The 27,049-nt window shown below is 40.6% G+C and overlaps 1 long non-coding RNA gene across 2 annotated transcripts in view; it reads right to left on the bottom strand.

The window, feature by feature from the left end:
* LOC138748295 (uncharacterized) overlaps positions 1 to 27,049 on the bottom strand; it is a 224,203-nt gene that overhangs the window by 91,656 nt on the left and 105,498 nt on the right. For both annotated transcript variants that reach the window (XR_011347921.1, XR_011347920.1), the window contains exon 3: positions 14,954 to 15,028. This is a non-coding gene — a long non-coding RNA (uncharacterized lncRNA). The remainder of the gene's footprint in view (positions 1 to 14,953; positions 15,029 to 27,049) is intronic.

Below are 27,049 nucleotides of genomic sequence, written 5' to 3'. Positions count from 1 at the left end.
GTAACTCTGGAAGGACCCTCTTTCTCTTGCTCTAAGGGGCACCGGCCAATTTCTAATAGCCACGCAGCAGACTAAAGGAAATTTTGAGTCAAATTACATTTTCAGTTTTATTACATGATATCTTGAAACTTAATCTCTAACCATTTAGAAAGGCCTCAATAAAATGTACCTTTATTGATTATATATTGTTGTACCATGATTTACCATACATCTCTGTCATTTTTTATTTACCTTGAGTTTTCCATTGATCACCATTTCCCTATGGAATGGAAAATATCTCTAACGGTCTAGATCTGGATATGTATCAGCTGATTAAGATCAGATGGAGGAATTTTGCTGCTAAATTGGACCATATCAACTTTGGCTAAATCCATGGATATTGAGAAAGATTGTGAATAAGGCAGCTGACAAAAAAAAGAAAAATCCACAACGTAAAATGGGTCACTGAAATGTGAGCGTGTGAAAGAGAAGGCTGGCAGTCAGCAGCACTCCTTTACAGCAGCAGGAATCGGGACCGGACCTGGGTTCGAATCTCGCGCTGTCTGCAAGGAGTTTGTATGTTCTCCCTGTGTCTGCACGGGTTTTCTCCAGGGGGTCCTCCCGCTTTTCAAAACATTACCGGGGGTGTAGATTAAAGTGCAGTTATGCTAAATATGTGAATTAAAACCACTCAACAAAGGTGAAATAAAGGACTGGGTTGGAGCACAGTTCCTTTGATATTAGCAACACAGATTCTGTACCCTGATGGGATCCTTTAATATAGAAACCTGGTACGTGAGGAGCAAACTGACAACTTACCAGTAAAGGGATACTTTCAACTCATAACATCTCAATGATCAGGAAGCATTCTCTGTTTTACTCTCTGTATAAAAGCTCTTTGTTGTGAAATTTCCAAGAATTTCTGGTTTAATTTGAACATAATCGATCGGGATAGAGTGAGAGAGGAATGTTAAAGAGCTGTAAAGGCAGGATGAAACAGCTCGGAAAAAAAAATGTCTTTTTAATGCATGGGTCTCAATTGTTCTCCAGCACTTTGCAACAAAGTTCTCAGCACAGTGACCAATGTATAATGAGAGCAATGGGAATTTTTTTTTAAATGCCCACTTGTTTATGTAGAGGAGAAACCATGCAGATTGATGTCATCTCTCCCTACGTTTGCGATATACGTTTCTGTTGTTTGTGATTCTAGTTCATGAAACCAATCATGAATAGCAAATTTAAATTCCAAGGACACAATTTGTTGTGATTTGTCTTTTCAGATGACAAAGACAATCCTGCCAAATGCCTCTTCTCCACTCTATCTATTCATTTGAGGTTCATTGGCCTGTCATTCTCTGGCTCATCTTTGCAGCCCTTTTTGTTTAAACAACGGCACAACATGAGCCATCTTTCAGCTTTCTGGTACATCACTTGTGATTAATGTAGGTATCAAAACCTCCGCCAAGGTGCCAGCAATCTCCTCCCTTGCCTCCCACAATATCCTGGGATACTCTCGGTCAGGGCCTGGCGATTTATTCACCTTTATGGTCTTCAGGACTGCTAACATTTCCTCCTGCATAATGTCAATATGGTTCCAATGATCACTCTTCGATTCCCTGTAACATTAGCTTCCAGTAAATTTCCATGGTAAATTGTAGTCAAGAAGTGTTCATTTAAGTCCTCATTCATCGCCCATAGCTCCACAGCTAGATTACCACATTGATCCTTAAGTGATCTAAATGGTAAATCATTCAAAACAGCAGATAGTACATAGAAATCCTTCCTGTCGTACAAATTTAATCTTCAGTCGATTGGCTCCAGTACCTAGCCTTTCATTGCCTTGCAGTGAGCAAAAGGTTCATTTATGATTGCATCAGACTGAATATCACTAGTCTTTTTGACATGCAAAATTCAATGTGTGAGGGACACAATTCATGTTAGTAGCTCCAGAAATCAGGAAAAGTTATGAACATTCCAGAATATAAAAGTCAGTGGCATCACTCTCACTTTGATGTGTTATTTACTGTGAACTCAACGATCAGTCTACATTCATGGCTCAGTCGCCATAAGGAGATCCAAGTAAAAACACAAAATTCTGGAGAAGCTCAACTGGTCCAACAAGACTCCAAACTTAAAAGTGAATGGATTATCTTTCAAAACAAGTAACATAAAACAATGGGATAGAAGTATATCAAACAATCGGCCTATCTGCTACAATTATCTGCTAAAGGGCAGGGCCAGCTATTCATTACACTTCGATGCTCGCAATCACTTTGTGGCATTTTGCACTGCATACTGAGGGAGGCATCAATAGCACAGCCAGAGGGTGTAGTCTTGTGGATGGAAATATCTTGGATGCCCTTCCACATGCATCACGTGTCCTTGCTGTCCAGGAAGTGGCTATGAATGTACTGGGCATGTGCACGCTTTGCTTCCCTGATGGCCTTAGACAGCTTAGCTCTTGCAATAGCTAGGGGTACCTCGTTGTCCGTTGTGGAGGCAGCATCTTGGTTCATGAGCAGCTCGCGTTACTTCCACAGTCATCCATGGCTTCTGATTAGAGCGAGTAATGATGGTCTTGGGCCCAGTGATGTCTTCTCTTCACAGGCTACAACTCAACCTTCAACATCATTATTCCCTCAGTGCCAGTCAAGACGCTCCAAACCTTGGGCCTCTGCACCCTCTGCAACTGCATCCTTGACTTCCTCATTGGAAGGCCACGGTCAGTACAAATTGGAAAAAAATGTCTCCTCTTCACTGATCATCAATGTAGATGCGCCTCAAAGATGCGTGCTTAGCCCACTGCTCTATCCACTATACACCCATACCTGTGTGGCCAGGCACAATTCCAAAGCGACCTACAAATTTGCCGATGACACCACAGTTGTCGGCAGAATCACAAACGTACAGAAAGGAGATGGATCAGCTCGTCGAGTAGTGTCACGCCATCATCCTTGTGCTCAACATTAGCAAAACCAAGAGGAAATCAGGAGAACACGATCTAGTCCTCATTGAGGGCTCAGTAGTGGAGAGAGCAGAATATTTCAAATTCCTGGGTATCAACATCTTTGAGGATCTGTCCTGGAGCCTGAATGTTTGCTCTGTGACGCTGCCACAAACCAACAAATTTTGTGACTTGTTCATGACAATAAATTCTGGTTTGGATTCTGAATCTGAGGTCTGCAATGGATTAAGCAGCATTCACAATTTTCTGCAGTTTCTTGTAATCTTGGGCAGAGCAGTTCCCATTCCACGCCAGGATGCATCCTGATAGGCTACCTTCGATGGATCATCTTTAAAAGGTGTTGAAGGGTGTAGGTGACATACACATTTCCTCAGAACCTCGGAGTAAGTCGAGGTGCTGGTGCACTCTCTTGGCCATTCCATTAACGTGGTTGGAGCAGGTCAAATCATTGGTGATGTTTACACTTAAGAACTTAAAACTGTCTCCTACCCTCACCTCATCACTGTTGATTTGAACCAGGGAATGAGCTCTGACCTTCCTCCGGAAATCTATGACCGGCTCCTTGGTCTAGTTGACATTGAGAGAAAGGCCCAGGGATCAAACCACTAGTTTCTCTGTCTCCCTTCATGGCGTCAACTCATCATTGTTACAGGTCAAATTGCTCCTGTTGAAATCAAAGTCACATTTCAATCCTGATTTGTAAAATTAACTGTTACAATGTGCAGATAAGCATAAACCAACCATCCTTCTGGCTTTGCTAACACGTGTTTTGGTGGCTGCAACGTGGATAGTTAAAAGCTGCTTATCTTCAACAGAAGAGGCTTCAGATAATCTTGGGGCATTATCCCATGCAATCCTAGATCCAAATAACTTGGCTGCCGACTGAAAAACCTGCAGCAGTTTGGGCTGGCATGCTGACAGGCAACAAGATTGCTGACAGAAGCAAGAATGCCACGGAGAAAGTGAAACAGATCTATGTTCAATCAAGCGGCTGCCACTTGCCTGGAACAGAATTCGTTGAACTGCTTTCATGCCTTGGGAGTGGGTTCCTTCAAACACACATCAGGATAATGAGTACATGTGCACCAAAATTCTTACTTGCTGCAGTCAAATGGATATTTTTTGTAACTTACCCTAGAATAGAAAGATATAATAAATATAAAGGATGAATAAATAACAAATATTCAGTTATAATCAGTGCAAGAGAAAAACAAAGTGGTGTTTCAATAGTGCACTGGTCTTTTTGTAGTGTCAAGAGTAGTTTATGATTAGGGTAGTAAAAAGAGGTTCAAAAGCATAATAGCTGTTGGAATAAAAACTGTTCTTAAAGATGGAGGTCTTCAGGCTCCTATAACTTCATTCCAAAGGTAGCTCCAAGAAGAAGTGCTGACCAAGGTGATGGGGGACCTTTATGATGTTGCCTGCCTTCCTGAGGCAGCGCTTCACACAGATGCCTTCAATGGATGAGAGGTCAGAGCTTGTGATGGACTTGGCCATCCGTGTTCCTGGGCACTTGAATTACCAAACCAACCTGTCAAAGATTGATATTCATTGACATGGCAAATCTCATCAGGCTTCTGAGAAAGTAAAAGCATCAATGACCCTTCTCCGCAAATCTCTCTTCAGTGTCCAATCCTGATTCATTAATGGATCCTCCAGTCTATCAGATTTTCCATCACACCAAGTATTGTACTGTGCACCTGGTTGCCCTTCTCTATATTTTGGTGGAGAGAAACTGTCAGTATTGGCATGAATCCTTCAGCACATCCCCACCCCAGGGTTTAAAAGAGGTGATATTCTTATCCTTTCCTGCTGCCACTTGTTTTTGCCGCATTCTCTTACAATAAAAAAGATGCAATTGTGAGCAGCAAAGAAGTTGGTTGGGTTATAAGGTTTTTGTGATCCACTTCTGCTGTCAGTTGTAGGCACCAGACTTAAGTCAGTGTTAGTTTGTGAAGGTGATACAATGCTCTATGAATTGAAAGGTTGAATGCAAATTGATAGATGTCATTCCTGAAGGGGTTGTCAAAAATTAGCAGTATATGAAATGTGTTCAATTGTTAGAACACATCGTTTGAGGACTCAATCTACTTAAAATGTTAAATAGTTAATTATCTTCCTACACTCTGTCATTATTTGTGTCATACACCTAGTATTAACTTCCATTACCATTCCACTACAAGCACAACCACCGTCCTCAACTAATTCCCACCTTACCCTATTCACCAATGTCCACCCAACCCTATTCACCGATGTCCACCCTACCCTATTCACCGATGTCCACCCTACCATACTTACCGATGCCCACCCTACCCTATTCACCGATGCCCACCCTACCCTTCTCACCGATGGCCACCCTATCCTATTCACCGATGCCCACCCTACCCTATTCACCGATGTCCACCCTACCCTATTCACCGATGCCCACCCTACCCTATTCACCGATGCCCACCCTACCCTATTCACCGATGTCCACCCTGCCCTATTCTCCGATGCCCACCCTGCCCTATTCATCGATGCTCACCCTACCCTATTCACCGATGCCCACCCTACCCTATTCACCGATGTCCACCCTATCCTATTCACCAATGCCCACCTTACCCTATTCACCAATGCCCACCCTACCCTATTCACCGATGTCCACCCTACCCTATTCACCGATGTCCACCCTACCCTATTCACCGATGTCCACCCTATCCTATTCACCAATGTCCACCTTACCCTATTCACCAATGCCCACCCTACCCTATTCACCAATGTCCACCCTACCCTATTCACCAATGTCCACCCTACCCTATTCACCAATGCCCAACCTACCCTATTCACCAACCCAACCATGCCATCCCATACTTGACAAATGGAGATGATGTTTCATTTTTTTTTCACACCCTATGCCAGCTGCCAGCCATTCTCAACAGGAGCCCTGCACCTCCCACCACCCTCCCGCCCCCCCCCCACCCCAGAGGGCCACAGCACATTTAGGTAAAAGTCTTGTTTGCTTTTCACCTCATGTAACATAAATATTTTTAATGCTTTTTTTTTGTGTGGTCAGTAGAAGTGCAGAAGAAAACAAAACTTAACTGCTTCAAAGGGAAGGGAGCACATAAACTTTGATTAGAGTCCTAGTCCCCCCCCAAAAAAAAGCTGAGAATGACTGCCCTATACCATGCCCACCAAAATATTATCATCAAACTTTGTAACTTGGTTTAATGGTTCCCAAAGCCTTGGGTCACCCTCTGTAAAATTCCCAGCATCATTTCAGCCACAATATAGTCTGTTCAGAGGTAATGACAGATGTTTGCAGCCAAATGAGCTGTTTGCATTTTCAGAATTTTGCCAGATATTTCCATACCTTTTTTTCTCTTCTAAGCAAATTGAACCATACTTGACTGTCACAAAGGTAATTGAGTGAAAGAAAAGTTTCTTTACAAGATATAGCCCTCTGCTACAAGCCAGCTGGAACAAAATTCATATACTCATGAAAAAAGACTCAAAGGAAGCGGGCAATTAAATGATCATTTAAATCGGAATGAAAGTGAGATGTGACGAAGGTGGCTAACTTTTTCTGTGTAGTGAGTAGGTTTAGAATTGAAATACTGATATGTTTTATGTGATCAAGGAATGACTATAAGTTCCAAACTCTTCAGATGTAATTGTGGCCTGTTTGGTAGTGCTGGAGATTAACTGGCTTGTTAACTGCTTGAAATGTGTGAAAATGAGCATTAATGTAGAATTGTGCTGATTCGCCAATTTCTTCAAGGTGAGATTATCAAATTTACAAGCCACAAACTCAACAGAAGGAAAGCCAGGTGCATCTGTCAGTTTGAAAGACAGATGGTAAACACAACCAGACACTTAATATAATTATTTCTGAAGCCAGAAATAAGGCCAGTTTTCTTGAACAAGTAACAGCGCCTAGAGATAGGAAGACAGTTTGATTTGTACTTTAAAATATGTATTATAAAACTGACAGGTTGCATCACGGTCTGGTATGGGGACACCAATACCCCAGAGCGTAAAGCCCTGCAAAAGAAAGTTGACACAGCCCAGGACATCACAGTCAAAACCCTCCTCACCACTGAGAACATCTACAGGAAGCACCGCTGTCGGAGAGCAGCAGCAATCGTCAAGAATCCACACCACCCAGCACTCGCTCTGTTCTAGCTGCTACCATCAGGAAAGAGGTTGAGGTGCCACAAGACTCGCACCACCAAGTTCAGGAACAGCTGCTACCCTCTACCACCAGACTCCTCAACTACAAACTCAATCAGGGACTCATTTAAGGAGTCTTACTTTTGTATTTTATTTTTATTTCTTCTCTCTGTATTGCAGTCAGTATATCTATATTTCTTTATTTGTTTACATTTGTACATTGTGAATTTTTTTGCACTACCAATAAGTGGTAATTCTATCTTACCTGCAGGAATAAAGAATCTCAGGGTTGTATGTGATGTCATGTATGTACTCTGACAATAATCTGAAATCTAAACCATTTTGTACATGTGACTACTAATTTGTTGATCACTAGAATACGGATATGAATAATGGGGCTCATTTTGTGGCAGAAAATATGTTGTTCTGATCCCGGTCTAATTCCATTCTTTTTATCTATACTCTCTACCCAAGCCCCTCAGGTAAGCTCTTTGAACAAGTTCCAAATGCCTTTGCAAAACTTACTTTTTTCACTGTTTTTTTTTGTCATTTGTCCTCTTATGTGGGTCAGTATCTGCTGAGATGAAGAGCTTTGTGACATTATGCCACATCAGAAGGAGCATAAATGGACATTACTGTTCCCGCTGCTGATGTCCTCGCCCAGAATGCTGTACAGCTTCATTTGTCGGTCTCCAATTTATGCTCTGCTGACTTGGCAAATAGCTGAGCATTCCAATTGCTTTATTATTTGATAAATCACTTTGCTATCTCCCTTTCTTTCAGTTCGCAACAAAACATATTTCTATAGACCAACTTGTATTACCTGCTGTATGACATGAGTAGATTAGAGGGCTGCTGGACTAACTATTATCCTTTTTATTCTGAGGTGACATACTGAGGTGGTAAAGACTGCTGTGAGCTCTTTCCTCTTTAATCATGAAAATAATACACCGTTCTAGCAGAGCATATTGTTCAGGGTAAAATTTAATTTCTCAGTTTACGTTTGCACAGTTGGAAAAGGAATATAGCAATATGATCAACAACACGAAAGTAAAAATATTCTATTTCAAACCGCCTAAATAATCCACAATATAGAAAAGTGTAAAGGAATCCTTTAATAATGGTAACACTGAATTATATCTGCCTGGTTTTGTTCACTGCACTGAGATGGAACAAGGGGAAGACATCTGTACAACATTGTTCTGAATCTCCAGGGCAGATGGAATCCAGCCTCAAATGAAAATTCCATGAGGGAAATCATTTTTCAAGCATTCACTTTGCCTTTTCATTTTGGGAAAAGATTTGCAACCTTCTAAAGGAGACAAATTTCTATTATATTTTTATTACCCAAATGTATATCAAATAACTGTGATTGTCATGCCTTTGCAGGCAACTCACAAGTTAAAATTATTGAAGAATCCCTGATGCAATTAACTTATTATCACATATCTTTGATGGACAGAAACCCTCACAAAAATGTGCTCCATCATTATGCAGTATTAATATTCATTTCCTCCTCCTAAAAGAATCAGTAGAATTTATTACTGGGACAGGAAAGAAATGACCTTTTCAAATTTACAATATAGTGCCAATCTACAATTTTTAGCAAAAGTGTTAGGATTGCTAATTACATCACCTAAACATTGAATTTGTTGCTGTTAAGACCATGTATAAGTCAATGCCTGGAAGAGGGGATATATCTGGAGCTGGTAGGGGACAGGCTGATGGGATGACTGCCAAGTTTGCTGCTTTCTCCTGGAATGTCAGGAGGCAATTTACACATGCCAGGACACCTAATCTTTCATTTGCTGATATAGCCTTGTAGCCCTCTTGGTTTAGTTACATTTCTGTTGGGTGTTGATTGGGTGCCAGTGATGGTGCTGCCACCAAATGTCAAGGGTAGGTGGTTGCCTCTTTCTTGCACTGGTGCAAATCTTACCTGTTACATCATATTGCCTGGATGAGTGGTTCCAAACATTTTCTTTCCATTCACATAGCACCTTAAAGTTTGAAAACCACTAGCCTAGATCGTGTTGCATTGACAGCTTAATGTGTTGAGAAACATTTTGCGATCATCAGTGGACATTGTCACTATGGGAGAAGGAAGATCATTGATGAAACAACTGAAGATAATTGAACCTAAGACATTGCCCTGAGGAACTCTTATAATGTGACTGGTCATTATACTGGTCAACAATTCTTTTTCATAAGTTTTATTTCCGGAAAAGAAATTGGGGATTATGATAGACGACTTCAAGATGAAGATAATTTCAGATTTGCTGCATCACGTAGGAACATTGATTTTCATTGAAGTTACATGTTTAATCGCATAATGACGCCGACACATTGCGTTAGTTCAACTGACCTAAAAATGTTTTGCTGCTGATTGTTTGTACTCAGCATCTGATGCCTCTCACATCAGTGTCCAACAATAGTTGGCCAACATTGATGGATACTGCTTTTCCACGGTGGTCATGTCCTGGTGAAACCTTTCACCATGTTCATCACTGACCACACCAAGATCAGCAGGGGAGACGTCCAAGTGTGAATGCAGAAAATTAATTTTCCATGATATGTTGATCTTCGTGATTTTGTTTGCTTGAAGTAGACTTAAAATATAACAGGAAATCACAAAAACAGTGCGTGGCTAGGAGAGGCACTCTGATCACTGTGGACAAGTTGGATTAAAATACTCAAGTGTCTCAGTGCATTTTAAGTCAACCTCGCAGTTGCCAAGGTCCTTTTTAATGGTGACTACTATAGCAAAGTGGCTCTGCCACCTCCTGACTCCATTTCAAAACAACTTTTCCTCTTCCTGGTTCCGTACATGGATGTGAGGGGGTTGGAGGGATATGGATGGAGAGCGGGAGGGGGGAGCTAGTGGAGTTGTTCAAGTGAACCGGCGCGGACTCGAAGGGCCGACATGGCCTGTTTCCGCTCTGTAAACTGTTATATGGTGATATGTTATATGATAGGAAATCTTTAGGGTGATTTCTGTGGTCAGCAGCCCAAAATCCTCAAAAGTGTTCAGGAAGCAAACTCTTCATTGTCCAGTTTTATAGCGGGATGACTGACCGCCAACAACCACAAGCCCTTTTTTTGCAAGTTGTACAGGTTTTGCCGGCTGATGGCACCATCAGTAAAGGATAGTCGCTTTCACCTCACTCCCAGAATTCAGCTTTTTGATGCACGATTGGATTAGGCTGGGAAGTGATCTACAGCAGACAGTTCCGGCAACACTAATAGCATCTTTTTAATGGATCAGTGTTGTTTGATAGCACTATCAATTGCAGCTATCTTCATTCCTCCATTGGTTGAGAGTACATTGATCAGACAGTAATTTGCCAGGGTGAATTTATTTAGTTCTTTCATGAACAGGACATGCCTTTACATTGCCGTGCAGAATAATGACTGGTTAACACTACAACATATGGAATTGAATTATGTAGACTAAATGGCAATGTTAAAAAATAGAGTGTATGACACTAAGAATGTAAAGAATTTACTTTGCACTGATTTTCAGTGTATATTTTTAATTGTGATTAAATTTTACATTTAAAATATTTAAAGAACTCGATTACATTGCAAACTATAGTACGCGCTGAAGGGTGCACTGAAGCTTGGTGCAGCCAATTCAAATGCTCTGTGGTAAGGACCACAATCTAGGGCCATTCTGCTACTAGACTTTGAGAGGTTAGTCTACGGGGAAGTCCCTCAAACAGTAGAAGGGTACATCAGCCGAGAAGGCCACATGAGGATCACTGGGGTCTCCCTCCCCACCACCGTCGACATGAACTACCCAGACCGTTGTCTGAAAAGGGCTCACAAAATTATTAAGGACCTCTACCACCCTGCCCAGAACATCTTCTAGCTGTCAGGAAAGAGGTACAGAAGTATCAGACCAGGCATCTTCTTCCCACAGGCAGTGAGACTGCTAAATGTCTGATGAACTGCTCATTTGACCCCCGAGAATTTACTATTATTTAACAATATTTATTTATTTTTATATATTACTGCATATAAATTACTCGTAAATACGTGCGCTATGGGAATATATGTATTTGCATGTTGTTACCCTGATGACCGAAGAACGTTGTTTCGTCCAGTTGTACTTTACAATTGTATGACAATAACAAACTTGAACTTGAGTAGCAATGGCGTTATGTACAAAAAGGATGTGCTAAAGCTACTTTGTACAGAAGCAGTAAAATACTGAATGTCTAGAATGAACGACATTAAGAACGTGAAAAGCTCTGCATTAGGTTCTTCTTTTGCATATATATGTTAAATTGTGAATAAAGTTCATTTTTGAAAAAAAGAATTCCATGTTGTCAGGCTGATGCCATTGATACGACTGCACAGGATCAGCTTGGCCTGAGGTATAGTTGGTTCTGAAGTACATGTCTCCAGAGCTACAGCTGCGATATTTTTTTGTCCCATAAACTTTTTTTTAATGGAGAACAAAGGCAGTAATAACTGCATTTAGAGCCACCAGTAATTTAGAGGACAGGAGGTGGGCCATGTTAGGATGGTGGCTGTTGGCAAATGGAGCAAAGGAAGCTTTGAAAACAAGAGATGGAGAAGGGTGCAAGCAGCTGTTAAATACTTAGGAATTAAAATTAGTAGAAATATAAGTAATTTGTTTAAACTAAATGATTTGCCATTGTTAAAAAAATTGGAAGAGGATTTGAAAAGATGGAAAGATTTACCAATAACATTAATAGGATGAATGAATTGTATTAAGATGAACATTTTTCTAATAAGTGTAAGTCTTGTGGTTCCTATAGGTCTTCCCTGATGGCAACAGCGAGAACAGAGCATGAGCTGCGTGATGTGGATCCTTGATCTCTGCTGCTCTCCGATGGCAGCGTTCCCTGTCGATGTTCTCGATAGTGGGGAGGATTTTGCCTGTGATGTTCGGAGCTGCATCCTCTATCTTTTGCAAGATTTTACCATCAGGGATATTGGTGTCCCCATACCAGGCTATGATGCAGCCGGACAGCGCAGAGAAATGATTTCCTAATGAGTGTATTGTGGTAGCCCCTTTTCCACTGCCACCCTGTCCCAGGAATTAACTGGGAATTTACTGGGACAGAGTCCACTGGTAAAGGAACACTCTCCAAATGCCAGCATCAAGTGATGTCATTTCACGTCGGGGATTGATGGCCTCTATCCCCACTTATATCACCGGTGTTTGCTGCCGCTGGTATGCTGACAAAACCAGTGGAAAACGGGCAGCAGAAAGTCACCTGTTGCCAGTTGAAGGTAGAACTCTCTGATCCCCAGGGACGAGTTGCGTTCAGTGGAAAAACAATTGGTGTCCCAGTTAAGGGTGGCCCAGTGGAAACGGCACAAAGGGATTCCCATCCCGGAACACTGCGCAGCCAATTAACTGGGATGCTAGTGGAAAAGTGTGTCACCGAGGACAGATGTAAGCAGCTACACTTAAGAAAGTTGTTTTAAAAGGAGCTCAATGTAAAAGTCACCAAAAACCAGTGAAATAAATATGTCTGATAGGTGACAGGTGGTTTACATTTTTGAATCATACATGATCTGTAGGCATCACAAATATTTGTCCACCTTTAATTACCCTTGGACAGAAGGGCTGCGAAGATTTACTGCAGATCTTGAGACAAATCCACGTCAGACGGACTGAAGACAACTGATTTTCTCGCTAAAGGCCATTATGAATCATGTGCTTTTTTAAAGCAATAATCTAGGAGTTTCATGGTCAATAATTGATATTATCTTTTCAATCCCATAATGGATTTTACTAGCTAAATTATTAAATTCTCCAGTTTCCACACTGGGATTGGAGCTGCTGAATCACTAGACTAGACGTCACCCTTTACATTACTGGAGAAGATATTACCATTCTGCTTCAGTGATATAAAAGGTGAAGTAGGGATAAAGAAAGTCAAGGCTGCAGAGGTGGAGGCAAGCAATGATGGAGGTGAGAGAATGGGGCGTCAAGCAATGATGGAGGTGAGAGAATGGGGTGTCAAGCAATGATGGAGGTGAGAGAATGGGGCACAGTGTCCTCACAACCAATGATGTGTAATTCCCAGACCACAGTTCAGACTGCTCCCTCCCATCAGGGGTGTTGCCCTCTACCAAGCCACACCTCGTCCAGCTGTGCAGGCTACATCACTGTGATGGCACATGGAATTTCCACCCCCCCCCCCACCCCCCCAGTATCTGACTATTGTAGGTGTTCAGGACTCTGGAGTGAGCTCGGAAGATCAGTGTGGAGATGTGGAATATGGAGGGGCGGAGGAAGGTGATGGGGAGGGTCGTCTTCGGTCAAGAAGAATGGAGGCACCAATCGGCAGGGTTTAAAAGAAAGTGGTGAGACAGGGATCTAAGGAAGAAGGGGAGGATGGTAAAGAGTTTAGTGGAAACCATAAATAGGGAGGACCAAGGGTGAGTGAGGAAATGGTGAGGAGGGGGTGGGGGTGTGTCAAATTGAGGAGAAGCAAAAGGACAATGGTTTCTGAGCCTGTGGATGCATAGTGACTGACAGGAGGCTAAGCATGCGACCATTAGTATGTGCTTTTAAATCCATGCAGTCAAGGTTGACCTCCCCTCACCTTGGATCAGTTTTTCACTGATAATTACCATGGTCTGTCGAAAGCAGGGGGTATCTGGTGTGCCATTCATTCACGGGCTGCTTCTCACTTCAAAAATTATCAAATTATGGATGGTCATGAATAACCCCAACCCTCAGCTTTTTGAAGGATGCAGTTTGCTGTTTTCCTGTGTAGCTTGGGAATTTCAATGGATTTGTACACAAGCTGACCTTGTGATTTATTGCTGGAATAGTCTGGCTCTTAGAAACCTTGGCTTTATAGTAAAGCAGCAGCAGGATGAAACAGCCCAATGGAACTTCACATCTGAAGTGTTGTTACACTTTTACATGATACAATCAAGTCATTTCTTTATATTCATGGATCTAGTGTTTCCTGTATCTAGTTCCACTCTCTGCTTCATAAAAGAAACTGACTTTCCTCTTTCCAAATTGTTAGGAAAGTTGATTTCATTGGTGTCGTGGTGTCGTGGAAGTGTAACCTGACCCCAAGGCATTTCTCGACAAGGCAAAATATCATTGCTGGGACATAACACTTGAAGGCTCTTTTAGCCTTTCGGGTGTTGACAGCCTAGCTAAAAACTAAACTGCAATAACAAGGTGAGAAAATGACTGAAGATTTGCAACATTAAAGGACAGTTTTTGAACTGTACCCTTGAGTGATGGAAATTGTTTTTTTTTTCATCTTGTCAATGTGTTCATAGATCCGTGAAATTATTCTTCAAAACATCCATTGATGCTCTTCTTATTTTATGAGATTAATAATTCTAATGACACATGATGTTCAACAATATTGGAAATTGAACAATAATTCATTGCACATTGTGACAAAAAATAATTTAGTGTCCATGAAATAAAAATTCTGCAAAGTAACTATTTTTAGTCATAACTATTTTCTCTTTTGGAAGATCAGTAATATGATTCTTTTGTTCATCAATTAAAATAACAAGGTTTTCTTTTATACAAGGTGGGAGGCAATAGAGAAAACTAATCCGTTAACTTTTCTTTGGCTCTCATGTGCTAATTACTGTTTTAGTGGTCTACTGCTCACCAAGTGCTCATTTTCATTAAAAGCACAATTGGAGTGTTACAGCTGAAACTGCTAATGTTATACCGGATGCAGTTCGGCTCACACATGACCAGTTTTATTATGAGGAAGATGCCGATTGGGCCAAGAACCTCAATTGGAATTTATGCATAAGCTTCCTGACTGTACTCAGCCATAGTTCTTGTGGAGCTAAAAGTGCTCCAATGGAGTCATTGCATCTTACCTGGCTTCTGGTTGCAATCCCAGTTCAGTGTCTCCTCTGAAGGCCAGCCCATTGGATTGTCCATTCATACATCGGCTTAAAAAGAGAATAAAGTTGAGCATAATAGACAATTATATTGTTGAAATTCAAGATTCAATTCATTCTCGTAGTAATGAAACAGTGTCATATGTCAGATGCGCAGATGCCCTTGTTCTGTCAAAAGCTTTTTATTGCTTAATAATAAAGGTTTTAAAAAATGAAAATGATTAAAGCAGTCAAAATTGCATTTAACATAAATCATTAATGTTAATTGAACACTGGTAAAGGAAATGCTTACTTTCATTTAAACTTCCATCCATGTCGGATGTACAACATTTCCAGCCCGCATGAAACTGGAAGGCTTAACACAACATGCTTATGCCTCCTTCTGCTCCCATTCTGAGGGCAGTGCTAAGATCAGTGGCAAAGTGAGAGGTTAGATGCTTTGGCAAATGAGCTCCAAAGCATTCTGAATGTCCACGTCGCAGTCTGCAGATGTGGAAGTCAAGTACCCAGTGACCCGCAAGGAGCACAATACTGGCTGCCGTCTTCCTAACCACAGGTAAAATACAAGCATACTTTACCCCATAAAAAGGTTTGGAGAATATCCATTTTTCCTCTACAATAGAGGTCAAGTCACAAATCATAAAGAAACAATAAGGTAAAACACAAAAGTCTCCAGATGCTGTGATTGTAGTAAAAACACATAAATGTTGGAGGAACTCAGTAGGTCTCACAGCGCCCATAGGAGGTAAAAATATATTACCAACATTTTGGGCAATGAAACAACAAACCTTTTTTTTTTGCAATTGTTTTGATAAAGGAATTCGGAATCAACATTATGAGTCAATATTACACCACTAAGCCTTCGTGGAATATTTCAATTCGCCTTCCTCCAAACTCAATATTTTTTTCAGTATCAGAATTTATTGGTCATGAAAGTCAATGTTTTCCGGCAGCGTCATAGGGAAAACATTCAGATTATAACCATCTTGCAACATTACTAGATTTTTTTTTAAATGCATGAAAAGTAAGGCAGTATCTTTGGTTCATTGATCATTCAGGAATCTGATGGCAGCAGGGAAGATGTTGTCCTTGTTCCATTGAATGCTTGTCTTTAGGCTCCTGTACCTTTTACCCAGTGGTAGCAGAGTGAAGAGGATAGAGGCTGCTTTTTTAAAGACACTGCCTCATGAAGATGTCCTCAATGGAATGATGTGATGTTGCAGGCCAAATTAACAACCCTCTGGAGTTAATTCTTCTCCTGAGAGTTGTTGCCTCCATATCAGGCAGTGATGCAACCAGCCTGAATGCTCTCCACAGTATACCTGTAGAAGATTTTGATAGTTTTCAATGACATGGTGAATCATCTTAGACACCTCACAAAGTATAGCCACTGGGGAGTCTTCTTGTTGATTGCATCAACATGGAGACTCCAGGTCAGATCCTTCGAGATGTTAACACCCAGGAATTTGAAGTTCTTAACCTTCTCCACTACTGAGCCTTCAATGTGGACTGGGTCGTGTTCCCCGACTTCCTTCTGAAGTCCACAATCATTTCTTTGGTTTTGTTAACGTTGAACACAAGGTTGTTGTTGTTACACCATTCAACGAGCTGATCTATCTCCCTCCTGTACCCTTCCTCATCACCATTTGTGATTCTGCAGACTATTGTGATGTCATCAGCAAACTTGTAGATGACATTGGAATTGTGCCCGGCCACAAGTGAATAGAGCAGTGGGCTAAGCAGGCATCCTTGGGGTGCGCCTGTATTGATAATCAGTGAGGAGGAGACGTTGTTTCCAATTCGTACTGACAGTGGTCTTACGATGAAAATTCTTGTGTAAGCATTGAAAGATAATTTAAGTAATTAATAATCAATTAAATTTTATTAAATATCATATTCAGATGGAATCATTTTTAGATTAATTACAACTGAGATTATAATAAATCACAATCTACAGAACATCAATCAACAGAGATTATTGGTCAAGCCTCAGTGCATGATCTATTAAGTTAGGATTAATTATGTATTTTAGCATTTTAATTAAAACTAATGAGAACATAATTTTGTCTAAAATTTCCTTTGCTGCAGTTTGGTCTCTTATTTTCTGGAGTCATTCTTCAGAACTTTGAGTTTTTAACTCTTTTTTTTCTTCTTCCATATCTTGGTTTAACTTGCAGATTTTCTGATTTTGTTATAGGTTGTTGTGAACATGTCAGTTGGAAGAAATCTTCTAATTTTGGTACAGCCACCATTAAGTCCACATTTCCATTACATTTTTAAAAATATTTTAATTTCCAAAAGACATGCAGGTGGAAACAAACAATGCAAAACATGTTCTTGCAATGCAATATAATTTACTGAGTCTAGTATTTATTCCCTTCCCCCCCCCCCCCCTCTGCTTATTCCCTCAACTTATACAAACAGACTAGCAACCTTCCTCAAAGTTCAAGAACCTCGGGTGTTAAATAAACCATAAAGGATAAAAGATTATTAATAAAAATTAAAACACATGTCATCTATGCCACAACCCCATATCACTCTCTCCTTTATTTACCTGGTGGGACAGTTTGTTTCTTATCTCATTACTCAAGGTGGGGGGGGGGATGGAGGTGGGAGGTGGTTGGATATTAATCATATCTGCGCAACTATATGCTTCTAATACGGCTGCCATACTTTAATGAACATGTCATACTTCTTTCTCAAGTTATAAGTAATCTTCTCCAGGGATTGCAACCCAGCAATACTAAGTTGAGGATTTCCATCAAAATTTCCATTACAGTGGAAGCGAGTCGGAATTTACCAAACAATTTACTTTCAGTGAAAGGATAATGTTAACCAAAACCAACATCGATCTGTGGGATGCAAGTACATAGGAATGTCACCTCTTTTAGGTCTCCCACCAAGGTATACAGTATCATAAACTGATGGTCTAAATATAAGAAAGCCCTATGTAGTTCCAAGAAGATGTCTCTCCGCCCTCATTAGAAATCAATGATAAATATTAGCTATAGCCACATCCTGTCAACAAACGTGAAGAAAAAAATGATCAAACCTCTTCATACTAGTTGCTTCTAGCCAGCCAATATATGAATCTGGTGGATAATTTAATTCGACCTTTCTTGACATAAAAATAGTGCTGGTCTACTTTGATCTCCAGTTCTACTTTGATCTGGGGTTATGCTCAGAATAAATGTCTGATTTGTTGCAATCAAAATGTTACATAGAAACATGCTGAGAATATAATTATTTTAATTTTCAAATTATCAAAAATGGGGAAAGATTCTAGTCAACTTAGCATTTCCACTCATATATATAGTGGAATAGTTTCCTTCATGTCTCTGCATGATCTACTGGCATTAAATGTCAACAATAAACTTAAATTTAAAAAAAAACTTCAGCGGAAAAGTCCTTAACTCTGAATAATCTGCTGGAGGAAAATAATTGTCAGCGTTTTATGTCTGAATCCCTCATCAAGACTGTTAGTCTTCTCTCGATGAAGCCAGTCTCTCACTGTAGCTTGTTCAGAGTGTAGTCTAATTAAAGTAGCCCATTGTCTGTACATTTGGTGGATGCATATGAAAATGTCTCGTGGCCATGTCATACTTGCTTTGTCAATATTTTCATCCCGGTTCTTCCATCTATCTGACTCACTTGTGAAGAAATGAAGAAGGTTTCTGCTTTCTTCAGAGTAACTTACATGAAATCAAGACGATTAAAGAAACACAATTTATTCTGAACAGTGTTGGCAGCTCAGATGGAATTTTGTGTCTGCTACTGAATTTAGGAAACAGTTCTTTTGGTTTGTGTCCACGATGAATATCTTAAGTTATGAGGAGAGACGAAAGAAGATGACATCATGACTGAACAAACACAAAGGCAATAATGGAAATGTTTACTGGAGGAGCTGAAAATGATGAAGGGGCTTGATATATTAAGTATAGCTCAAAGCTTTCCACTAAAAGAAGAGGATTTAATTAAAGGACATAAAGTAATTGGCGGAATGACTGCTGAGGGAGACGGCAGATTGGTTTGTGCGTTGATCTGGAATGCTCTGCTTAAAGTTGTGGTGAAGCAGACTTAGGGCTCTCTTTTCAATGGATGGTTTTTATATTTTTGAAAAGCAAAAGAACAGAATTTGCAGAAAGAGAAGGAAGAAATTAGACCATTTGTTTATTTCTTTGGCCATTGTCTTCTATACTCTCTGACTATTACGATTTTCTTTTAACATGTTTACTTTCTTTTTCTTTTTCTTTGGCTTGGCTTCACGGACGAAGATTTATGGAGGGGGTAAAAAGTCCACGTCAGCTGCAGGCTCGTTTGTGGCTGACAAGTCCGATGCAGGACAGGCAGACACGGTTGCAGCGGTTGCAGGGGAAAATTGGTTGGTTGGGGTTGGGTGTTGGGTTTTTCCTCCTTTGCCTTTTGTCAGTGAGGTGGGCTTACTTTTACTTTCACTAAGTATTCAAATAGCTATTTAATCACATTTCATTTGCAGGTTCTCTTTCTCTTTGGCTTGGCTTCGCGGACGAAGATTTATGGAGGGGGTAAAAAGTCCACGACAGCTGCAGGCTCGTTTGTGGCTGACAAGTCCGATGCGGGACAGGTAGACACGATTGCAGCGGTTGCAGGGGAAAATTGGTTGGTTGGGGTTGGGTGTTGGGTTTTTCCTCCTTTGCCTTTTGTCAGTGAGGTGGGCTCTGCGGTCTTACTCAAAGGAGGTTGCTGCCCGCCAAACTGTGAGGCGCCAAGATGCACGGTTTGAGGCGTTATCAGCCCACTGGCGGTGGTCAATGTGGCAGGCACCAAGAGATTTCTTTAGGCAATCCTTGTACCTTTTCTTTGGTGCACCTCTGTCACGGTGGCCAGTGGAGAGCTCGCCATATAACACGATCTTGGGAAGGCGATGGTCCTCCATTCTGGAGACGTGACCCATCCAGCGCAGCTGGATCTTCAGCAGCGTGGACTCGATGCTGTCGACCTCTGCCATCTCGAGTACTTCGACGTTTGGGATGTAAGCGCTCCAATGGATGTTGAGGATGGAGCGGAGACAACGCTGGTGGAATTTGCAGGTTAAATGTACAATATACCACTTCATCTGCGTGCTCTATATTTTCTAATTACTGAAAAGATATTGTAGTAATAAATCCAACACGAGTTGAACTGTATATAGTATATATTTGAGCATTAATATGATGCTATCTCGATAATATGCAATTGTGATTTTATTAAACAGAGATTCATGCTGTATATTGTAGGTAGCAATGCAATCATATCATCTTAAAGTCTCAACATGTAAGTAATTTGTCGTCTGCCTTGCAAATAAGCCATTATTGCTTTGGATACATACATAAAATGTGTCCCAGTGCAGTGGTGAAGGCATCACACTGTGTACTCTCCACCAAATCCCGTATCTTAAAATACAGCTGCTCTCTAACATGCAGTTTTTATTAGATAATGTTACCAAGTTAAACGTTCCATTCAGTTTAGATTTTTATCTCTCCTAAGCATAACAAAAATTGTAAAATACTGGTATCAATAAAAAAAGTTTAAATTATTTGTAGAAATAGCCTACATTGGGGAAGGAGTTACTGTTTCAATTCAATTGGATCAAGGCTGATGAATAACTTAACCATCTAACATCCCTTATTGAACAAAAGAAAAGAAAATATAATTTAATTAAGATGTTATTAAATAATGTTTAATGAAGAAGAGACAATATGAAATACAATTTAGGAAAACTACCATCAATCAAATGATGACAGGGAACTCAGTGACTGTAAGGCAGTGGTTCTCAACCTTTTCTTTTCACTCATATACCACTTTAAGTAATCCCATTGCTATAAGTGCTCTGTGATTGGTTAAGGTGTTCTGTGAGTGGGAAGGGAGGGTTGAGAACCACTGCTCTAGACCCAATTGTAACTGAAATGTTTTGCTTGAGAAAAATTGTCAATGGCCCATTTCCTTTGGAGCTATGAAACCGTGCACATAACGAGTCAATTAGGGACGATTAAAACAGTGGTTTTCAACCTTTTGCTTCCCTCCTTAAACAATCCCTTATTAATCACAGAGCACCTATGGCATAGGGAATACTTAAAGTGGTATGTGAGTGGAAAGAAAAAGGTTGAGAACTACTAGACTAGACATTAATTTTTAAAAAACTTAATTATTTGGAAAATATAGCTATAATTATTTTAATATGCCAATTGTACCTGTTTTGCAAGTTTCACCTTAATGCAACTATTGCTTGAGTAGCTGCAGATTCATAGCTGTTTTGTTTTATGAACAGCTAAATTTACAGCTTTACTATAGGCAAGGATACACATATTCTTGTTCAGATAGACAGAAATAACCTGATCAGGTGTGATTGAAAGCAGAAGTCTAACTTCTTTGATTGATTCTTCCCCTCAATATCAACTGGGATAATGTTCTCTGCCCATTGCTCTTCAATTGTTTGTTTCATTGAATCAGTGTTTGGCCTCAATCTTACAAAACCAGGGTAGAATTTTCAATTTCCCACACCTGCAATCCCGATAGATTTCTGAATAAAGTCACCAATTCAATACCAATTTGTACTGAATGGTGAATAGTTTTCTCACTGGAGCCAAATGTGTGAAGAATGTTATTGCAATTGTATAAACGTTTCTCTTACAAGCATCGTAATTGCTAACAGAGAAAGCTTTATTCTTTACTTTTGCCAGCTTTAATCCCGCATGTTGGGTGTGAAATTGTCCTGAGAAAATCTAATCAACTAGACGGAAGGTTAATATCATGCATTCTTTGATTTAAGTTGACAACTAAAATCATCCAGGATTGTTGTGTCTAGAGTGAACAAGAAATCCATAGCAGTTACAAGCACATGTGTCAACCTGAAATCTCAGCCCTGCTCTTTGAGAGTGAATGCTCTTACAAAGGTGTGGCTGTATGTTCAGGCTAGCTGCAGGCATTTCATTTTAAGGAACATAGGGCAGTATATTAATTAAGATTACAAGATGCCATTTAAGTATTGGTAAGAGAATGATTTAACACAGATTGTGAACAACATTAGAGAAATGAGGCCATTGTAAGTGAATAAATCAGCAAAACCCATCCACCAATTTAGACCTTAAAATAGTCAGTGCTCTTGCCTGCTTGGCATACATTCCTGCAGCTGCCGAAGTTCACGGAGGCAGCATAACTGGCAATTCAAATAACGTCAGTCAGGGCTTGTCTCAAATCTGGGGATACACACAGTCAGATAATGGGTTCCTCACCAAGTTCCAGTGTGTACTGTGTTGACATCCTGGCACCTTGCATCATTCTGGTGTGAAGTGCCAAGGTAAGCCTTTGTTAAACCTGCATTTACCAGCATCTCGCAAGATATTGGCCGATGCAAGATGTATCCTCCAGGAGTAGGCCTGTAAGTTGATGCACAATTTTAGAAGTAACAAAAGGGAAAAACCATGCATGTTTTCTGGTCTTCACTTCGTGATAGTACAGATTCTATCACCAATGTGTATATGTACATATGTACAGATGGTCGTGTAGGATGACTGTGATTAGCTGAGAGTGTAGCCACACCTACTGGCAGGTCTTAAAGGATTGCTCCTAGTCAGACTAGGTCATTCTGGACTGGTCGATCTACTTGTGATATGCTCCAATCTTTTAGTTAATAAAAGCCTTGGTTTGGATCAACAAGTCTTTGGTTCTTTCGACGTGCATTACACACTTTCTTCTTCATACCTTTACAACTGTGGAAGCAGTTAAAAACCTGACATGGCTGCAGATGGTATGCATAACCTAAGCCCTGCTGGAGAGAAGAAGGTAGCCTGTGTGAGTCTGTCACCATCAGTCCCCCACAGATGACCCAGCCAGACAAAAGAGTCAATTAGCAGAGGTGACATTGGAGGTGATGTGTGTATGGAGACATGTTTCAGCAGTGGTGCTAAGAGGCATTAATGCATTAACATCATCATCCATTCTCAATGCAATGTCACAGGCAGCCATCATGAAAATGAGTACAGCAATTAATTTTTATGCCTCCAACTCTTTGGAAGCATGTTTGTTGGATGTGACAAAGATCTTCAGTGCTAACATGGCAGATGTCCATCTTATTATAACCATATAATGATATAACCATTTACGGAGCAGAAACAGGCCATGTTGGCCTTTCGAGTCTGCACCGGTTCACTAGAACAACTCCACATTTGCAGAAAATACAACTTCCAATTGGACTGAAATCACCAATTGCTGAACTTGCTCTAAACATGGGTATATCGACAGACAATTTCAAAGAATAATTATTTTCCTCCTCATATGTGCTCAAGCTCTTCATTGCTCCCTCCACAACAACCCCAAATCTAATGTTTGATATTAGATGCTCCGCTTATTTCAATCAAATCTCCCGCTTAGCTGCGATGATTGGCATAGTGGATTAATCAGAATTTATTGTCATGAACAAGTCATGAAATTTGTTGTTTTGTGGCAGCGTCACAGGGCCAAGTGCTCATATAAAAACCATCTTACATAAATAGTGCACAAAAAGTCAAAGTAAGCCAGTGTCTTTCGTTCACTGATCATTCAGGAATCTGATGGCAGCAGGGAAGAAGCTGTCCTTGTGCTCCTGAGAACATGTCTTCAGGCTCCTGTACTTTTTTCCTGATGGTAGCAGAGTGAAGAGGGTATAGCCTGGGTGGTGAGAGTCGTTGAGGATAGAGCCTGCTTTCTTAAGACACAGCTTCTTAGAGATGTCCACAGTGGATTGAAGTCTGGTTCTCGTATTGTTGCAGGACAAAGTTAACATCCATTTGGAGATTTTTTTCTTGTCCTGAGCATGGGCACCTCCATACCAGACAGAACGCTCTCCATGGTATATCAAGAGTCTTTGGTGACTTAAGGAATCTCCTCAAACACCTCATAATGTATAGATGCTGGAAATCCTTCATCATGATTTCATTGACATAGAGGCTCCAGGACAGATCCCCCAAGATGTTAACACCCAGGAATTTGAAGTTCTTGAATCTTTCTACTACTGAGCCCTCGATGACGACTGGTTCGTATTCTCCTGGTTTCCTCCTGAAGTCCACAATCATCTCTTTGGTTTTGCTAATGTTAAGTGCAAGGTTGACGGTGTGACATCACTCAACAAACTGATCTATCTTCCTCTTGTATGTTTCCTCGTTGCTGTTTGTGATTCAACTGACAACCGTGGTGTCAAAGACAAATTTGTAGATAGCATTGGAATTGTGCATGGCCACAGAGTTATGGGTGTATAGTAAGTAGAGAAGTGGGAGAACCACACATCCTTGAGGTCTGTCTGCATCGATCGTCAGTGAGGAGGAGATGTTGCTTCCAATTCACTCTGACTGTGGTCTTCCAATGGGGAAATCAAGGATCCAGATATAGAGGGGGTGCAGAGGCCAAAGGTTTGGAGCTCGTTGACCAGCACTGAGGGAATAATGGTGTTGAAGACTGAACTATAGTCGATGAAGAGCAGCCCTATATGTACGTTGCTGTTTTCACGGTGATCCAGAACTGAGTGGAGAGCCTGTGATATTGCATCCGCTGTAGGGCGAGGGTGACGATAGGCAAATTGCAATAGGTCCAGTCTTTTGCTTAGGTCCATGTTAATTCTGGCCATGACCAACCTCTCAAAGCATTTAATCACAGAAGATGTTAGTGCTACTGGACGATAGTCATTGAGGCCTTTTCTTGGTCAGGGGGTGATTGATGCCCTTTTGAAGCAGGTGGGAACCTCTCATTACAGCAATGAGAGATTGAAAATGTCCGTGAACACTCCAGCTAGTTGGTTGCCACAGATTTTCAGTATCCTCTCAGGTACACCTGATGCCTTGTGAGGGTTCACCCTCTTGAATGACAGTTCTGACTTCGGCATCAAAGACAGATATCACAGGGTCCTCAGCCTTTGCAGGGATTCCCATAGGCACTGTTGGGGTTTCCTTCTCAAAGTGGGCCATTGATGTTTTTTCCTCTCATTTTCTAGGCTGTAATGATTTGCACTCCCTGCCATAGCTGGTCTTTATCTATCTCTGTCTCTAGCTTTCTCCAGAATTGCCACTTTATCCAGAGATAGCCTTCTGAAGGTCTTAATGGACTTCTTGTAGCGGTCTGGATCCTCAGCCCTCGATCTCACCCTCAGCAAGTTATGAAGCCTCTGATTCATCCAAGGCTTCTGGTTGGGAAACACCCGGTACGTTTGCATGGGCACAGACTTGTCCACGCAGGTCTTCATTAGTATCATTAGTAATAACTAATGATAAAGTGATCATTCTGCCTCGCCTGCAGGAAAAGGAATCCCAGGGTTGTATGTAATGTCATGTTTGACTCTGACAATCAATCCAAACTTTGAAAATGAACTTCGAAGTCCTACCGAAATTAAAATTATGATTTAAAAAAACCCATCTCTTCCATTGGCACATCTCTCTCAGACAGTTAAAATAAAGGCAAGAATTATAACTCTCCAGGAATAATAGAATAGGTTTAGATGCTTATAAATGTGAAATTCTCCCTTCAATGACACAGGCAATTGTTAATAAATTCCTTTATCCCTTTTCTATCTTAACCCCAGAGTCAGAAACAGGCACTGGATGATGATACTTTAATTTTAAATCGAGATATACAACATGGTAGTAGGCTCCTCCAACCCACGAGCCCATGTTCCCCAAATACACCAATCAACCTCCATTTTCGGATGGTGGGAAACCCACGCAGACATTGGGAGAGCATACAATTTCCTTACAACCAGCGGTGGATACAAAATCGGGCTGCTAGCTAAATGGTTTCTCTGTTTTATTTTTGCAAGTGGAGTACAGCACACTGATTCTGCATTTAGAACTATTCTCTAGTGAAGCATTTCCAGAAGGGTCTGCGTCCCTTGATCTTGCTCGTCTCCCCGATCAAGCATCCTATGATTAGACCACTTCTCCGCAGCAATCGACCTTTATTAATTTCCAAATGTCCTTCAACTTTTACTGCCTTTCCAGAACCTCATAGTTATCCACTTATAGCCTGTAAATTTTGAGGCAAAATCATATAAAATCATTTAAAATACTTACAGTTTATGAATGAAGTGAGGATCCATACCATCCTGTCACATATTTTGGGTGAGTCATTACTTGATCACTGATTTTCTTTTCCCCCCATTTCTTCGCTGACATGTAGCAAAGCTTTTAGAATGGTAATTGGCGAGTTTAAAGGGTCCCTGATTCTTACGGCTTTAATGTAACTGGACAATTTTTTCAGACTTTTTCTCATACATTTGGCTAAAGCTCCAAGCTATAGATTTTTGACAGTGTCCATTAACCTAAATGGTGAAGGTCGACAAGCTATTGATTTTTGATGTGGAACCATATTACCAGTTCTGATATTCTGAGGCAATTTTGAAGAAACCATTATATTTTAACATGTATTGATTTTTGTCATCAATTCAATTAATCGATTTATCAGTTAACAGCTAATAGTGAATTTTACAGTTAAAGTCGATCTGATGCTTTTAAAGTTACATAAACTGCAGTTATGTTGGACAGATAACAAGTGCCCATTCAAAGCCTGCCTAAGCTGCAATGCTCACTGTGTAAAAGGCAGAGCAAAGCACTTGAACTGGCTTATCGATTTAAAGGTCAAGAGCAATTTTAATTTAGTTGAAAATGCAATTGTGATTGTATTATAAATTTTACACATATAAAACCACTTTTTCAGTGGTAAAGAACATCTTTTAAAAAAGTTACCAAGTCAATATTTACAGTGTTGTTGTTCAACTCCAGTAAAAGTAAATTACTTCAATTCTGATCTTACGCAAAAGTGTGGTGAAGATCAACAGGTCACACAACATCTATAGGAAGCAAAGGGTAACCAGCATTTCAGGTCTGAGCCCTTCATCAGGTCATGAGCTCATACCTTGACGAAAGGCTCATACCTTGACGAAAGGCTCATACCTTGACGAAAGGCTCAGACCCGAAACATTGGTCACCCTTTGCTTCCTTCAGATGTCCTGATGAGGTACTCTTGCACTTTTGTGTATTGCACGACAATCACTGCGCCTGCGGGATTTCCTGTTTAACACCGTTCTAACCTTGT

The sequence above is a fragment of the Narcine bancroftii genome, chromosome 13, assembly GCF_036971445.1.
Source record: "Narcine bancroftii isolate sNarBan1 chromosome 13, sNarBan1.hap1, whole genome shotgun sequence".
NCBI classification, from domain to species: Eukaryota; Metazoa; Chordata; class Chondrichthyes; order Torpediniformes; family Narcinidae; genus Narcine; species Narcine bancroftii.
Note: the sequence above shows the minus strand (reverse complement) of the source record. Positions and strands in the feature narration are given on the sequence as shown.